The 17932-nt window shown below is 44.4% G+C and overlaps 1 protein-coding gene across 1 annotated transcript in view; it reads right to left on the bottom strand.

Moving 5' to 3' along the window:
* Positions 1-17932, bottom strand: part of dctn6 (dynactin subunit 6) — a 166292-nt gene that overhangs the window by 137183 nt on the left and 11177 nt on the right. The window lies entirely within an intron of this gene.

The following is a 17932-nucleotide window of genomic DNA, read 5'->3' as shown; positions in this document are numbered from 1 at the left end:
TTGTGCCATAACAATGTCTGGTTTTCGGACAATAATTCCGGACGACTCATTAGCTATGCGCAAAATGTCTGATTTTCGGACAATTACGGTTTTCAGGGAGTTCTAGATTCGGGATGTTGCACCTGTAGATATTGATAAATTAAGTGAATGGGCAAAACTGTGGCAAATGGATTTCAATGTAAGCAAATGTGAGGTTCATCCACTTTGGACCTAAAAAGAGAGAACAGGGTAATTTTTAAAATGGTGAAAATCTAAAAACAGTGGAGGTGCAAAGAGCCTTGGGGGTCCAGGTACATAGATTAAAATGGCATGAGCAGGTACAGAAAATAATCAAATGTGCTAATGAAATGAAATGCTGGCCTTTATATCCAGAGGACTAGAATACAAGGGGGTAGAAGTTATGCTGCAGCTATGCAAAACCCTGGTTAGGCCGCATCTAGAGTACTGTGAGCAGTTCTGGGTACCACACCTTAGGAACTATATATTGGCCTTGGAGGGAGTGCAGCGTAGGTTTACCAGAATGATACCAGAACTTCAAGGGTTAAATTACAAGTAGAGATTACACAAATTAGGGTTGTATGCCCTAGAATTTAGATGGTTAAGGGATGATCTGATCGAAGTTTTCAAGATATTAAGGGGAACACATAGGGCAGAGAAGAGAGAAACTATTTCCGCTGGTTGGGGATTCAAGGCCTAGGGGGAATAGTCTAAAAATTAGAGCCAGACCTTTCAGGAATGAAATTAGGAAACACTTCGACACACAAAGGGTGGTAGAAGTTTGGAACTCTCTTCTGCAAATGGCAATTGGTGCGAGATCAATTGTTAATTTTAAATCTAAGATGGATAGCTTTGTTAACCAAATGTATTAAGGGATTATGGGCCAACGGCTGCTTTATGGTGTTAGGTCGCAGATCAGCCATGATCTCATTAAATGGTGGAACAGATTCAAGGGGTTGAATTGTCTACTCCTGTTTCTATGTTCCTAACGTGTGGGTATAGATGAACGGACAGATGTTGCATCTACTGCATTCGCGTGGAAGGAGAACGAATGTTAGGAGAGATGGAAGAGTGGACCAGGGTGTCACGGAGCGAACGGCCCCTTCAGAATGCTGAAAGGAAAATGGTGCAATTCTCAGTTTACATTACAAGCCACCAAATAATTGAAATGAGATAAAGAAGGAGATTTGTAGACTGTTTGGAGAGTTATGCAAGAACACAGGGGAATGATTTTAATTATCCTGAGAGAGACTGGAATAAAGTTAATGCTTGTAATCAAATCGGGAAACATTTTTTAGAATGCATCTAAGACTGCTTCCTAGATTAGTATGTTTTTAATCCAACAGGGAAAAAGGCATTGCTTGATTTCATTCTGGGAAATGAAGTTGGACAAATAACTGATTTAAAAGTAGAACAGTTGGAAAATAATGACCACAACATAGATAGGTTCAATGTAAAAATAGAAAAATGAACAGTCAAAAACAATGGTGCTGTACCAGAAAAAGGCACCACTCAACAAGATAATATCTGGCCAAATTAACTGGGCAGATTAAGTTAACAAACTTATCAACAGGTCAGCAGTGAGAAATCTTAAAATCAGATGGAATAATACATAACAAATATGAAGATGGCTTACATCAAAGAATGAGGTTTGTGGATAAAGAGATTAAAACTAGAAGTTAACAGTAGTAAAGGCACCCCATTATAGAAAGGACATTAACCAGGATACCAGCAAGAAATGATAGGTATGAAGAGAGATTTGAGATAATGGAACTACTTCCCTTGCAGCAGAGAAGGGCAAGAGATATAGTCAGTAATTTGCAGCCCCTACAGTTAGACAGAAGATTGAGAGAAGATTGGAGTGGGATGCTACGGTGTGTTAGTCAACAACAACTTGCATTTATATAGTATGTGGTAAAATGTCCCAAGGCACTAAACAGGAGTGTTATCAAACAAAATTTAACACCAACCCACATAAGGAGATATTAGGACAAGTGACTAAAAGCTTGGTCACAGACGTCGGTAATAAGGAATATCGTAAAAGGAGGGGAGAGTTAGAGAGGTTTAAGGAGAGAATTCTGGAGCTTAAGCCAAAGTAGCTGAAGGTGCGGGTGCTAATGGTGGAGCAATTAAAATCGGTGATGTACAAGAGGCCAAAATTGGAGGAGCAGAGAGATCTTGGTGAGTTACAGGGCTGAAAGAGGTTACAGAGACAGGGAGAGAAGAGGCGATGGAGGGATTTGAAGAACAAGGATGAGAATATTAAAATTCAGGTGTTGCTGGACAGGGAGCCAATATTGGTCAGTGAGCACAGGGGTGATGGGTGAACGGGAATTGGTGTGAGTTAGGATACGAGCAGCAGCATTAAACAATTTTGAGCAGTTTTGCAATTGGGCATATAAATGGCACATTAAATTTATCAATGTAAAGCGCTACATGCTGGTCAAAAAAGTGCCATAAAATGAATAGAACTGAAACAGCACAGGGTGACCCCCATGAAAGAACCTAGGCATAGTCGAAACATCAGTTTCAATTTGGCAAAACAATTTTTAAAATATAAGAAAATGGGTGAATATATAATCAGAAGACTCTACGAAACTATATCAAATTTAGATTATAACGGATATAGAAAAGAACAGGAAGGAAGTGGTAATGGCAGTTTTGTTGTGGATAATGCTGGATGAAAGAGACAGACTAAGGTGTCAGCAAGCATGGGGAGTAAGGTGAAATAGGGTGCTAGGAACTGAGAATGGAGATGTTCAGGGTGGATTCTTTACAGGTTATGCTACATATATTCAATTCCCTGTTGAAAGTTATTATTGAATCTGGATAGAGAAGATGAATGCGCGGCTGGAGAGATGGTGCAGGAGAGCTGTAGATTCCTGAGGCATTGGGAGCTTTTCTGAGGGAGGTGGGACCTGTACAAGCCGAACAGGTTGCACCTCAACAGAACCGGAACCAGTATCCTCGCGGAAGGGTTTGCTAGTGCTGTTGGGGAGCGTTTAAACTAGCTTGGCAGGGAGATGGGAACCGGAGAATAGATTCAGTGAGGAGAGAAGCAAAGCTAGAATTGGGCAGCAGAAAAGTAGAAAGTGAATTTGGAAAACAGATGAAACAAGGGCTGGAAAATAGACAACAAGGGAGTTTGGCACCACTAAATGGTATACACTTCAATGCAAGGAGTATAGGGAATAAAGGCAGATGAGTTGAGAGCACAGATAGACACTTGGGAATACGATATTATAGCTACTATTGAGACATGGCTGAAAGGGCAGGTATGGCAGCTCAACATTCCTGGTTACAGGGTTTTCAGACGGGACCGGGGGGGATGGGTAAAAAAGGAGAAGGGGGGTCGCAGTATTAATTAAAGAAACAATTACAGCTGTGAGAAGGGATGATATGTTGCAGGGATCATCAAACAAGGCCATATGGGTTGAATTGAAGAACAAAAAAGGCGCGAACACACTACTGGGAGTGCACTATAGATTCCCAAACAGTCAAAAGGGAGATAGAAGAACAAGTATGTGGCCAAATTGCTGCGAAGTGCAAAAACTATGGAGTTGTAATAGTGGGGGATTTCAAGTACCCTAATATTAACTAGGAAAAAAGTAATGTGAATGGTACAGATGATGTGGAATTCCTAAAATTCATTCACGAGAACTTATTTAGCCAGTATGTAACAAGCTCAACAAGGACGGGAGCGGTTCTAGACTTGGTTCTGGGAAATAAAGAGGGGCAGGTGGAAGGGGTACCAGTGGGAAAGCATTTTGGTGCTAATGATCATAATTCAGTAAGAATTAGGGTAGTTATGGAAAAGACCAAAGGTGGACCAGGAATAAAAGTTTTATTTTCATTTTCCAGTCCTCTCTGGCTACAAATGTGGTTCCAGATTGCTAATGTTGTACACTTATTTAAAAAGGGAGAAAAGGATAGACCGAGTAATTACAGGCCAGTCAGCCTAATCTCAGTGGTGGGAACATTTTTGGAAAAAATCCTGAGGGACAGAATAAATCTTCATATGGAAAGACATGGATTAATCAGGAACAAACAGCATGGATTTGTTAAGGGAACGTCGTGTCTGACTAACTTGACTGAAATTTTCAAGGAGGGTCGATGAGGGCAATGCGTATCATGTAGTGTATATGGATTTTAGCAAAGCCTTTAATAAGGTCCCACATGGCAGACTGGTCATGAAAGTAAAAGCCCATGGGATCCAGGGCAAAGTGCCAAGTTGGATCCAAAATTGGCTCAGAGACAGGAAGCAAAAGGTAATGGCTGATGGGTGGTTTTGTGACTGAAAGGCTGTATCCAGTGGGGTTCCGTCGGGCTCAGAGCTGGATCCTTTGCTTTTTGTGGTATATATCAATTACCTGGACGAAAGTTAGGGGTATGATTAAGAAGTTTGCAGATGACCACTAAAATAGGCTCTGTGGTTGATAATGAAGAAGAACGCTTAGGACTGCAGGAAAATATTAATGTACTGGTCAGAACAGTGGCACATAGAATTCAATCCGGATAAGTGTGAGCTAAGGAGTTCAGGAGGTCCGTGAGTTCGGGAGAGTCCGAGTGCGGGAGAGTCCGTGAGTTTGAGAGAGTCCCAGAGCGAGAGTCCGAGTTTGGGAGAGTCCGAGAGCAGGAGGTCCGTGAGTTCGAGGTAGTCCAAGAGCGGGACAGTCCAAGAGCGGGAGAGTCCATGAGTTCGAGAGAGTCCAAGAGCGAGAGAGTCCAAGAGCGGGAGAGTCTATGAGTTCGAGAGAGTCCAAGAGCGGGAGAGTCCAAGAGCGGGAGAGTCCGAGTTTGGGAGAGTCCAAGAGCGAGAGAGTCCAAGAGCGGGAGAGTCTATGAGTTCGAGAGAGTCCAAGAGCGGGAGAGTCCAAGAGCGGGAGAGTCCGAGTTTGGGAGAGTCCGAGTGCGGGAGAGTCCGTGAGAGTCCAAGAGCGGGAGAGTCCAAGAGCGGGAGAGTCCGAGTTCGGGAGAGTCCGAAAGCAGGAGGTCCGTGAGTTCGGGAGGCCAGGATTCCAAGGAGTAGGTGGGCCAGAGGTAGGCGAGGAATTTACTTCTGACAAGGATCTCACAGCCCTTCGTCCAGGCAGGTAAGTGTTTGCCTATTTGATTGGTAAGTATTTCTCTTTTTTATTTTAATTAGATTTTAATTAGATAAGTTTAATTAGAGGGATTGCAGTGGAGCTCAGTCCTGTGGAGTGCACAGCATGTAGGAAGTCCTGGACGCTTTGCGCGACCTAGACAACCATGTGTGCAGGAGGTGTCTCCAGCTTCAACTACTCAAGCTCGGCGTTTGGGAGCTTGAGCGGCAGCTGGAATCAATATGGTGCATCCGCGAGGCTGAGAGCTACATAGATAGCATGTGTCAGGAGGTGGTCACCCTGCAGCTTAAAAGCGTGCAGGCAGAGGGGAAGTGGGTGACTACCAGATGAAGTAAGAATGCCACACAGGTTGTGCAGGAGTCCATCTCGCTTTCAAACCGATATTCACTTCTGAGCCTCTGGGGAGTCAGCCAGAGCCAATTCCAAAACACCACGGGTGGCTCAGCTGCACGGGGGGGGGGGGGGGGGGGGGGGGACGAAGAATAAAAGAGCTCTAGTGATAGGGGAACAGAGAGGTGTTTCTGCGGCCACAGACATGACTCCAGAATGGTATGGTGCCTCCCTGGTGCCAAGGTCAAGAATATCACAGAGTGGATGCAGGGCATTCTGGGTGGAGAGGGTGAAGGGGGAATTAAAGAGTTAAACGCGCCTTATGCTGGAAAGACAAAAACAAAATTCTGCTTATGTGGCAAATTATTAGCTGCAACCGCAGAACAATGGTGTAAGTTCCTGTTATTCAGAAATAAGGTCTTTAGCCTTCCTGTTATTGGCAGGCTGCATCTGTTCATACTGGAACAATCAGCAAAGTTAAAATTAACAAGCTAAAGCGAAGATTGTCACGCGGTAGAGAGATTGACCAATGGTGATGTAAATTATGACTTTGCAAAGAATTCTGTATAAAGGAGCAGCTCTGAAAATATTCAAACGAGAACAGTTGGTAAAGCACCCAGTTGAGGAATTGGTGTAAGCCGTGTCTCCCTTGATCAAGTAATTAAACATTTATTTTCTCCTCAACAGGCCTGTGTTGAGTGTCTTTGTCATACTCCACATCAGAGAATAAACAACTCGAGGTCGTGGTCCATAACGGGACCAACAACATAGGTAGGAAGAGGGATGAGATCCTACAAGCAGAATCTAGGGAGTTAGAAAGAAAATTAAAGGTTAGTAATCTACGGGTTACTACCGGTGAATCGTGCTAAAGAGTACAACAATAGAAGGATCAAGAGGATGAACGCGTGGCTGGAGAGTTGCTGTAGGAGGGAGGGCTTTAAATTCTTGAGGCATTGGGACCAGTTCTGGGGGAGATGGGAACTGTAAAAACCGGACGGGTTGCACCTCAATAGCACTGGGACCAATATCCTCGTGGGGAGTTTTGCTAGTGCTGTTGGGGAGAGTTTAAACTAGCTTGGCAGAGGGATGGGAACCTGAAAACAAATTCAATAGGGAACGAAGTAAAACAGAAATTGGATGGCAAGAATTTAGAAAGCGAATCTGTAAGTCAGAGGAAACAAGGGTTAGTAAGCAATAATCAAGGAAGTCTTCCTGTGTTAAATGGTATATACTTTAATGCAAGGAGTATAGTGAATAAGGCGGATGAGCTAAGAACACAGGTAGATACTTGGGAGTATGACATTATAGCCATTACAGAGACATGGCTGAAAGAGGGGTAGGTTTGGCAGATCAATATTCCTGGTTACAGGATATTTTGACAAGACAGGGACGGGGGATTGCGGTATTGATTAAAGAAACTATTACAGCGGTGAGAAGGGATGATATGTTAGAGGGATCATCAAATGAGGCCATATGGGTCGAATTGAAAAATAGAAAAGGGGCGATCACACTGCTGGGCGTGTATTATAGACCCCCAAACAGTGGGAGGGAGAGGAGCAAATATGTAGACAAATTGCTGTGAAGTCCAAAAACTTTAGGGTAGTAAGAGTAGGGTATTTTAACTGTCCTAATATTGACAGGGACAAATATAGTGTGAAGGGTATCGAGGGTGCGCAATTCTTAAAATGCAGTCAAGAGTACTTTTTTAGTCAGTATGTAACAAGCCCAACATGAGAGGGGGCGGTTTTGGATTTAGTTTTGGGGAATGAAGCTGGGCAGGTTGAAGGAGTATTAGTGGGGGAGCATCTGGGTGCCAGTGACCATAATTCAGTCAGATTCAAGTTAATCATGGATAAGGACAAGGATAGGCCTGGAATAAAAGTCCCAAAATTGGGGAAAAGCTAACTTTGCTAAGTTGAGGAGTGATTTGGCCACAGTGGACTGGAAACAGCTACTTTTGGGTAAATCAATGTTGGAACATTCAAGGAGGAGATCCGGAAGGCTCAGGCTAAACATGTGCTTTTAAAAAAAAAAGGTGAGAATGACTTACAGGGAAGGATAAAGATAAAAGGGAAGCTTATGTCATATACCGACATACTATAAAATCTTTGGAGAAATATAGAAAGTTAAGAGGTAAAATTAAAAAGGATATTGGGAATGCTAAGAGCGAGCATGAAAAATTCTTGCCTAGTAAAATTAAGGAAAACCCAAAGATGTTCTATAAATATTTTAAGAGCAAGAGGATAACTAAAGAAAGGGTAGGGCCTATTAGAAACCATGAGGTTAATCTTTGTATGGAAGCGGAAGATGTTGGTATGGTTCTTAATGAATACTTTGAGTCTGTTTTCACAAAGGAAATGGGCAATGCAGATACTGCTATCGAGGAGGTGTGTGAAATTTTGGATGAAATAAACTTAGTGAGAGAGGAGGTATTAAGGGGTTTAGCAGCTATGAATGTAGATAAGTCCTCAGGCCCGGATGAAATGCATCCCAGGCTGTTGAGCGAAGTAAAAGAGGAAATAGCAGAGGCCTTGACCATCATGTTCCAGTCCTCTTTCGATTTGGGCATGGTGCCAGAGGACTGCTAATGTGGTACCCTTGTTTAAGGGAGAAAGGAATAGGCCGAGTAATTATAGGCCTGTCAGCCTAACCTCAGGGATGGGAAAATTATTGTAAAAAAATCCTGAAAGACAAGATAAATCTACATTTGGAAAGGCATAGATTAATTAGGGACAGTCAGCACGGATTTGTTAAGGGAAGATCGTGTTTGACTAACCTGATTGAATTTTTTGAGGAGGTAAGCAGAAGGGTTGATGAGGGTAGTGCATACGATGCAGTGTATATGGACTTCAGCAAAGCTTTTGATAAGGTCCCACATGGTAGACTGATCACGAAGGTTAAAGCCCATGGGATCCAGGGCAAAGTGGCAAGTTGGATCCAAAATTGGCTTAGAGACAAGAAGCAAAGGTTGATGGATGTTTTTGTGACTGGAAGGATGTTTCCAGTGGTGTTCCGCAGGACTCAGTACTGGGTCCCTTGCTTTTTGTAGTATATTTCAATGATTTAGATTTGAATATAGGGAGTATGATTAAGAAGTTTGCAGATGACACTAAAATTGGCTGTGTGGTTGATAATCAAGAGGAAAGTCATGGACTGCAGGAGGATATCATTCTACTGGTCAGGTGGGCAGAGCAGTGGCAAATGGAATTTAATTCGGAGAAGTGTGAGGTAATGCACTTTGGAAGGGCTAATAAGGAAAGGGTATACACATTAAGCGGTAGGCCACTTAAAAGTGTAGATGAATAAAGGGCCTTGGAGTGCTTGTCCACAGATCCCTAAAAGTAGCAGGCCAGGTGGATAAGGTGGTTAAGAAGGCATATGGAAAGCTTGCCTTTATTGGCCGAGGCATAGAATACAAGAGCAGGGAGGTTATGCTTAAATTGTATAATACTCTGGTTAGGCCACAGCTGGAGTACTGCGTGCAGTTCTGGTTACCGTATTATAGGAAGGACGTGATTGCACTAGAGAGAGTGCAGAGGAGATTTACTAGGTTACTGCCTGGAATGGAGAAGCTTAGCTATGAGGATAGATTGGATAGGCTGGGTTTGCTCTTATTGGAACAGAGGAGGTTGAGAGGAGACCTCATTGAGGTGTACAAAATTTTGAAGGGCCTGGACATGGTGGATAGCAAGAGCCTATCGCCATTGGTGGAGGGGTCTATTACAAGGGGGCATAGTTTTAAGATGGTTGTTGGAAGGTTTAGAGGGGATTTGAGGGGGGGCTTCTTTACGCAGAAGGTTGTGGGGATCTGGAACTCACTGCCTGGAAACGTGGTGGATGCAGAAACCCTCACCAATTTTCAGAGATGGTTGGATGGGCACTTAACCTGCAGGGTTACAGACCTAGAGCTGGTAATTGGGATTATACTGGATAACCTCTTGTTGGCCACGCAGATACGATGGTAAGTACTGCAGGGAATCGAATACGGCCAGGGTGATCTCCTGGACTAGTTTCGATCGCCTGGATGAGTCGGAGAGGAATTTTCCCAGATTTTTTTCCCTAATTGGCCTGGGTTTTTATCTGGTTTTTGCCTCTCCCAGGAGATCACATGGCTCCAGTTGGGGTGGAGTGTAGAATGGTTCCGTGTAAGGCGTGTCGCACTTGTGTGGGACGGACTGGTTTGGCTGGTTGCTCTTTACATTTCCACCATTGTTCATTGGTTTATATGTAACCTTTAGAGCTGCTGGCCAAGGGCCATGTGGCTCTTTGTCAGCCAGCGCAGAAACGATGGGCCGAAATGGCCTCCTTCTGCACTGTAAATTTCTATGTATCTAATGCTTCTGGGGAGGTCTAACAAGGCAAAGGAATACACATTAAATGGTACGACACTGAAAAGTGTAGACGAACAAAGGGACTTTAGAGTGCAGGTCCATAGATCCCTGAAGGTATCAGGCCTAGTAGATAACGGGGATAAGAAGGCATATGGAATTCTTGCCTTTATTAGTCGCGGCGTGGAACACAAGAGCATAGAAGCATAGAAAATAGATGCAGGAGTAGGCCATTCAGTCCTTCGAACCTGCACCACCATTCAATATGATCATGGCTTATCATGCACTTCAGTACCCCATTCCTGCTTTCTCTCCATACCCCTTTAGCCGTCAGGGCCACATCTAACTCCCTTTTGAATATATCTAACGAACTGGCCTCAACAACTTTCTGTGGTAGAGAATTCCACAGGTTCACAATTCTCTGAGTGAAGAAGTTTCTCCTCATCTCGGTCCTAAATGGCTTACCCCTTACCGTAGACTGTGACTCCTGGTTCTGGACTTCCCCAACATCGGGAACATTCTTCCTGCATCTAACCTGTCCAATCCCGTCAGAATTTTATATGTTTCTATGAGAACCCCTCACATTCTTCTAAATTCCAGTGAATACAAGTCTAGCTGATTCAGTCTTTCTTCATATGTCAGCCCTGCCATCCCGGGAATCAGTCTGGTGAGCACGGAGATTATGCTTGAACTGCATAAAACACTGGTCAGGCCACAACTGGAGTACTGTATGCAGTATTGTACTGGTCACCACAGTACAGGAAAGATGTGATTGCACTGGAAAGAGATTTACAAGAATGTTGCCTGGACTGGAGAATTTTGGCTATGAGGAATGATTGGAGATGCTGGGTCTGTTTTCTTTGGAACAGAGGCTCTTTGTCGACCGGCACGGACACGATGGGCCGAAATATCCTCCTTCCATGCTGTAAATTTCTCTGATTCTATGATTCAACCATCCTTTCAGGCAATGCATTCCAGATCAACAACAACAACCTGCATTTTTATAGCACCTTAAAAGTAGTAAAATATCTGAAGGCGCTTCACAGAAGTATTATGCAATAAGAATTTGACAGCGAGCCGCATAAGTATAAATTGGCACAAGTAACCAAAAGTGTTAGGTTTTGAAGGAGCATCTTGAAGGAGAAAAGAGAGGTAGAGAGGCGGAGAGATTTTGGCAGTGTTCCAGAGCTTGGGGCCTCGGCAACAGAAAACATGGCCACCAATGATTGAGCGATTATAATCAGGGATGCTCAGGCGGGCAGAATTAAGAGCAGCTCAGATATCTCGGGGGGTTGTGGGGCTGGAGGAGAGTACAGAAATAGGGAGGGGCGAGTTCATGGAGGGATTTGAAAATAAGGATGAGAATTTTGAAATCGAGGCGTTGCTTAACTGGAAGCCAATGTAGGTCAGGGAGCACAGGGGTGATATGTGAGTGGGACTTGGTGCCAGTTAGGACACGGGCAGCTGAGTTTTGGATCAGCTCTAGTTTACATAGGGTAGGATATGGGAGGCCAGCCAGGAGTGCATTGGAATAGTCAAGTCTAGAGGTAACAAAGGCATGGTTGAGTACTTCAGCAGCGGATGCGCTGAGGCAAGGGCGGAGACGGATGATGTTACGGAAGTGGAAATAGGCGGTCTTAGTTCTGCTGCAGATATGTGGTCGAAAGCTCATTTCAGGGTCAAATATCCAAGGTTACTAACAGTCTGGTTCAGCTTCAGACAGAAGTTGGGGAGAGTCAGTGGCTAGGGAATGGAGTTGGTGGCTTCAGTTTTCTCAATATTCAATTGGAGAAAATTTCTGCTCATACAGAACTGGATGTCGGACAAGCAGTCTAACAATTTAGAGACTGTGGAGGGGTCAATAGAAGTGATAGAGAGGTAGAGCTGGGTGTCATCTGCGTACATATGGAAACTGACGTTTTGTTTCCAGATGATGTCGCCAAGGGGCAACATGTAGATGAGAAATAGGAGGGGGCCAAGGATAGATCCTTGGGGAACACCAGAGATACCGATGTGCAGGGCCGGGAAGAGAAGCCATTGTAGGTGATTCTCTGGCCATGAATAGAATGGAACCAAGCAAGTGCAGTCCCACCCACCTGGATGACAGTGGAGGCATTGGAGAAGGATAGGGTGGTCAACCTTGTCAAAAGCTGCAGACAATTCAAGAAGGGCGAGGAGGGATAGTTTGCCTTTGTCACAGTCACAAAAGATGTTACTTATGGCTTTGATCATAACAACTCATTGCGTAAGACAAATTCTATCTGGCTTTTCTGACAATTATCTTAAATCTGCGTCCTCTGGTTACCAATCCTTCTGCCACTGGAAACAATTTCTCCCTATGTACTCTACTCATCATTTTGAATACCTCTACTAAATCATCCCTTAAAGTGCTGTGCTCTAAGGAGAACAATTCCAGCTTCTCCAGTGTCTCCACATAACTGAAGTCTCTCAACCTTGGTACCATTCCGGAAATCTCCTATCCACCCCCTCCAGGGTCTTCCTAAAGTATGTTGTCCACAATACTCTTGCTGAGGCCTAACCAGTAATTTTTAAAGTTTTACCATAACCTCTTTACTTTTGTATCGTTATCAATAAAGCTAAGGATCCCTCTCGAACAGCATTATCAACTTATCCTGCCATCTTCAAAGATTTGTGTACGTGAATTCTGAGGCTTCTCTATTCCTGCGCCCCATTTAAAATTGTACCATTGCATAAAAAACACACATCACAAACAAAAGTATTATACAAAAGAATAAAATCGACTAAAGACAGGCTGAACCAAAATAACTGTTAAATTACACCTCGTTAAAGCACCGAAAGTAGTACAGATCACCATAGCAACTTGCAGAACTTGGCTCAAGACTGCCTAAAGACCTACTTAACTTGGCTGCATTAAAGACACTGAAAAGAAAACAAATGGAGAATCAATCAATCCTGAGGTTATACTTGAAGAAGCCTACCGTTGGCAAGTAACTGGCACAGGTATGGTTCAAAAATAAAGGGCTTGAAGCATTCCAGATTGCTTCGGGAATGGCTGACCTGACCACAAGAAAAAAACCATGTCCTCCATCACAATCCGTGTCCATCAAGATAGTTAGAGGGCCTCGTCCATATACACTTCCATTAAGGGGTTAGTCGAAGATAATAAAGCCAGACTGGTTGCAACTTAACAGGGCTGGGACCATTGTCCTTGTGGGGAGGTTAACTAGTGCTTTGAGGGGGGGTTTAAACTAATTTTGCCAGATGAGGGGCACCAGGACGCAGCGGCAGAGAGGAGAGACAAGGTGCATAGAAAACTAGGATGGACAAACAGCAACAGAATTAGATGGAAGGAAAAAAGCAAAGCCAACTAACATGGTGTTGGAATGCATGTGTGTTAATACAAGGGGCATTACAAATAAAGTTGACGTGCTACAGGTGGAAGTTGCCACGTGACGTTATGGAGTGGTTTTAGAAAAATAGGGCTAGACTTTCCACTAGATGGCTAAGGCCCCCAAAAAATGGGCCTTATTCCAGCGATGTGTGATGTATCGCCCGTGCTGATCGCCGACATAAGGCCCATTTTTTTTTTGCGATTTTCCACTCGGCCTGACCCCAGCAATGTCAAATGGACGATCTGATTTCTCAGCGATCTCACGATCGCCCCAAAAAAAAGTCAAACGGAAGTCCAAAAAAAGAAGCTTCCCTAGCAACGCTATTGTGTGCATGTGTGGGATGGGGTTTTTTTGGGTCGAATTTTTTTGTCGCGTTTGGAGAGTTCATGGGTCATCCCACATGCTCAGAAGGACAGGGAGGGTCGCACAGAGCGGGAGAGCGAGAAGGAGAGAAGGAGAGAGGCATCAAGGAAGCAGCGAGGAAGTAGTTCCTATTTTGCTAATTTGCTTTAACAATCAACAATGGAAACACCAAAAACAAGGGAGATGAAGAGGCAAAGAGCAAAAGCCTTTAGTGAGGAGGCCAACGAGGCCCTTGTAAACGAAGTTCCTACAAGGTGGGAGGACTTGACACGGGGTGGCCTTGGGAAACCTCCACCTCGTGCCTATAGACGGATTTGGCTGGAGATTGCCATTGTCATCACATCGGCATCAAATGAGGTGCGGATGGCTGACCAGTGCCGCAACAGATGGAACAGCCTGCTGGCAGCTGCCAGAGTAAGTTGGATTTTATATGTCTTTAAAACATATTTAAAAGTCATATTTAAAATCACACAAATGTTTTACTTCATGTTTATAAATAATTATGTATTATTTACTTGATGTTTATAAATTGCAAACAAAATCCTCAATGTTATTTATTTATAATGTGAAGTAATAACATTAATTTAAAAACTACATTAAATTAAAAATAAAATTACATTAACAATTACATTTATTCACCCTAATACTAAGTTGCATGTTATAGTATTAAAAATTATTCGTATGCAGCTACCAGAATAAGTTGCAGTTTAATATTTAAAAGATATTTAAAAGTCATGTTTAAAATCATACGTGTATTATTTACTTGCTGTTTATAATTAGAATATTAAAAAATTATTCATATGTACTACGATGTTATGTAATAATTGAACATTTAAATCAGTCTTCAATGTTTATTGTCAAGTACAGTAGCTTATGCCGTGCAATGGTAAATTATCATTTACAGAAAAAGATCAGTATGAACCGCGCGGAGCAAAGAAGGACGGGTAGCGGCTCCGCAACTATGCACACACTAAATGCGTACGAGGAGCTTGCGGTGGTCTTGGTGAGGCCTGAAAGCCGTTCGGTCACGACTCGTGGCGTGGCCGAGCCCACCCTCGAGTCTGGTGAGTAATGGGAAATGTGCAATGTATCAAACATTACTAAATACATACAAAAAATATCGTAGTTACGCATGTAATGTTATGCAATTATAATTCTAGGGGCCCAAGTTTCGAGCCGCGCCTAGAACGGCGCAGTCCCGACCTGGACGCCCGTTTTTCGCGCCACAAAGTGCGCCTAAAAAAACCCTCCAGATTCTCCAGCTCCCTTGGCCCTCGGCGCAGCGCTGAAAACAGTGCTCTGCACATGCACTACAGTGGGCACACATGTGCAGTAGCTCCAGGCGCCCAAAACTGTGTGGGAGGGGCCGAAGCACGCAGCCCCTAGCCCTGGCTGAATGGCCTCACTGGGGTTGTGTGAATAAGGCTGCCTCCCATGGCCAGCTCCTGCTTCCTCCCGACCCGACTCGACTCCCGCTTCCCGCCTCCGGACTGGACCCGACACCGACCTGACTCCCGCTTCCCGCTTCCCGCTTCCCGCCCCCCGCCCCCGGACCCGACCCGACTCCCGCTCCCGCCCCCACCACCGGACTGGATCCAACCTGACCTCCCTACCCCCGACCTCCCTCTCCCTCCCTCCCCCCGACCCGAACCTCCCTCCCTCCCTCCCACCACCCCCCCGACCCGACCCAACGCCACCTACCTGTAAATCTGGTGCTGGGGACAGGCCCTGCCCGAAGTCTCGGGCCAGGCCCGTTCAGCCTCCCTCCACCTTCTCCTTTCCCCCACCCCCCATCTCCTTTCCCCCCCCCCCATCTCCTTTCCCCCCCCCATCTCCCCTTTATCCCCTTCTCCCCCTTCTCCCCCTCCCCCTTCTCCCCCATCCCTCCCCCTTCTCCCCATCCCTCCCCCTTCTCCCCCATCTCTCCCTCTACCCCCCTCCTCCCCCTCCCCTCGCTGTCAGAAACGCAGACACTCACAGACAGAGAATGAGAGACACACAGACAGACAGAGAGATAGAGACACTGACAGAGACACACTGGGGGGGGGGGGCGTCCCAGCACGCTGTTGGAGGGCTCCCGGTGCTGCAGTCGGTAAGTAGAAAATTTTTTATTTATTGATTTAAAAAAAAAATTATTTCTTATTAATTTTTTTTGATTGATTTATTGGTTGATTTATTGATGTATTTATCATTTATTATTGATGATGGCTCTTTATTTGTAAAACTGAAGTGTTTAATGTTTGTAAACTTCCCTTTAAACCCCCCCCCCCCCATTCCCTACGCCTAATTTGTAACCTACGCCTGATTTTCTAAAGTGTAGACAAGGTTTTTTCGAGCGTACAAAAATCTTCACTTACTCCATTCTAAGTTAGTTTGGAGTAAGTTTTCACTGACGAAACTTTGAAAACAGATGTAAGTGGCCGGACACGCCCCCTTTTGAAAAAAAAATTCTGTTCCAAAGTGAAACTGTTCTAACTGACTAGAACAGGAGCAAACTAAATGACGAGAATTCCGATTTCTAAGATACTCCATTCTACACCAGTTGCTCCTAAAAATCAGGAGCAAATCATATGGAAACTTGGGGCCAATAATTTAGATGTAACCTGATCTATGAATGAGGCCATTAACCCTGATGAACCCTGTGCATATGTGGTTTTGCAAAGTATTGCAATGTTCTGGGTTATTGAAATATTGTTATGAGTTGTTTGGAAATTTCATTCATCTTTCTAAGGTCAAGTGTCCATTGAGCAGTGCTCGGTATCAGAGACATCTGAAAATGTAATAGACCCCTCAAACAGCTCGCAGGAGGGTGAGAGGGCGGAGGATGGAGCAGGAGCAGGAGGAAGAGGATGAGATTTTTTTTGGGGGGGGTGGGGGGTGGGGCGGTGGGGCTGGAAGCTGGAACAACCTGTGGCCATCTCGATTGAGATGGAAGAACCACCGGGACCAAGCGGTGTGCAGGTGGCGACGCCAAGGCGCGTCATTTTGCAGATGCAAACCTCACGGAGGTCCGGTCAGCGTGGCGAGCAATCACCTGCCATGGAGGGCCAGACGGAGAGCTTGATTTCCCTGTGCAGGGAGAATCGCGACCTTATCCAGGGGTTTGCGGGATTCTCTGCGAACTGGAGCCAGTTTCCAGCATCCTGGAGTGAGTTCTGCACGAACTTCTCCAATTGGTCTTCTGAGCAAGCACAGACTGCAAGAGAGACCTTGGAGGCCACTTGGCAGCAGACAGCCGCAACCAATGCCCTACGGCATGCGTTGCTGGCTGCACACGGCGCTGCACCCCAAGGTGTCATGTCTGCTCGTAGTGAGACCCTGAGCACGCGAGCGAGTATGGAGGACAGTTCCTCCTGACTCGGAAGTGGAGCTTCAGGCTTCTGCTCCGTCACCTCCACCACGGCAGGAAGTCTTGCCGCCCCACTCTGCACGACGAGGGAAACATGGCCGCAGGTAGGGAGGAGGGGCATTTTTTCACAAAGTTTGTTCACTTGTTCTTGTTCCTGTTTTGTTACTTTTGTTAGTTGTTCAAGGTTAATTGTAAATTGTTAATTGTTAACTGTTAAGATTTTTGTGTATTTGAGGGAAGGGTGGATTGGTGCGGGAGCGGGGGCGGGGGGTTGGAGGGATAATTTTTCAATTTTTACTTTCGTTTTTGTTAATAAAAACATTTTTCTTTAATTCAATAAATTGTGTGTGTCTTCTCTCTTAGTTACATTAGTTATCAACTATACAGATGTTATTCCACATTTGTTTATTCTTTTAATATCCGAGTACTTTAGTAACACTTCAGTAACACTAAACTTTATAAAATAAGCATAAATTCTGATAATAGGCCATTGCAGGCAAGACCTAAAGGACACCCCAAGCAATTGAAACTATTGATTAACCCTAACTGTAAATCAACATCTGAAATGTCCAGAGTTAGCAAGTGGAACCCCTTTCTGTTATGAAAGACCTCCGCGTTATTTCAGGGTGCTTTGAAGGCAATGTGCGTACAGTATATAGCTCCCTGCACCTTGGGGAAGTCTGCTATTCTAAGGAAGCCGAAAAGTACTCACGGTCTGTGCCTCCCTGGTCATTGTGAAGCTCATGAAGTCCCTCCACGAGCATAAAGAGCTTCAGTCACCTGTCAAATGCAGCTGTGTGTAGCGTGCTGATGTGTGATTTTAATAATCTAATCAATATCTAATCACTGTACTCTGCACTCTGAGCTCTATATGCTGTTTATCAGTCAGTTTGATAGGCACCAACAATATCAGTAAATAACTTCACTATGTAAAAGCTATTTAATAAATTCAATATATAAAATATATATAAAACCTTCTAATACATTCCATTATATAAAAGCTATTTACTAAAAATAACGTAATAATACCTAAATAGGTATTCCCTGTCCCAAGATTCTGAGTACAACTGGCTCTCTAATTAAATC

Source organism: Pristiophorus japonicus, chromosome 2, assembly GCF_044704955.1.
Source record: "Pristiophorus japonicus isolate sPriJap1 chromosome 2, sPriJap1.hap1, whole genome shotgun sequence".
Classification (NCBI taxonomy): Eukaryota; Metazoa; Chordata; class Chondrichthyes; family Pristiophoridae; genus Pristiophorus; species Pristiophorus japonicus.
The sequence above is the reverse complement of the archived record's forward strand: the minus strand, read 5'-3'. Positions and strand labels throughout refer to the sequence as shown.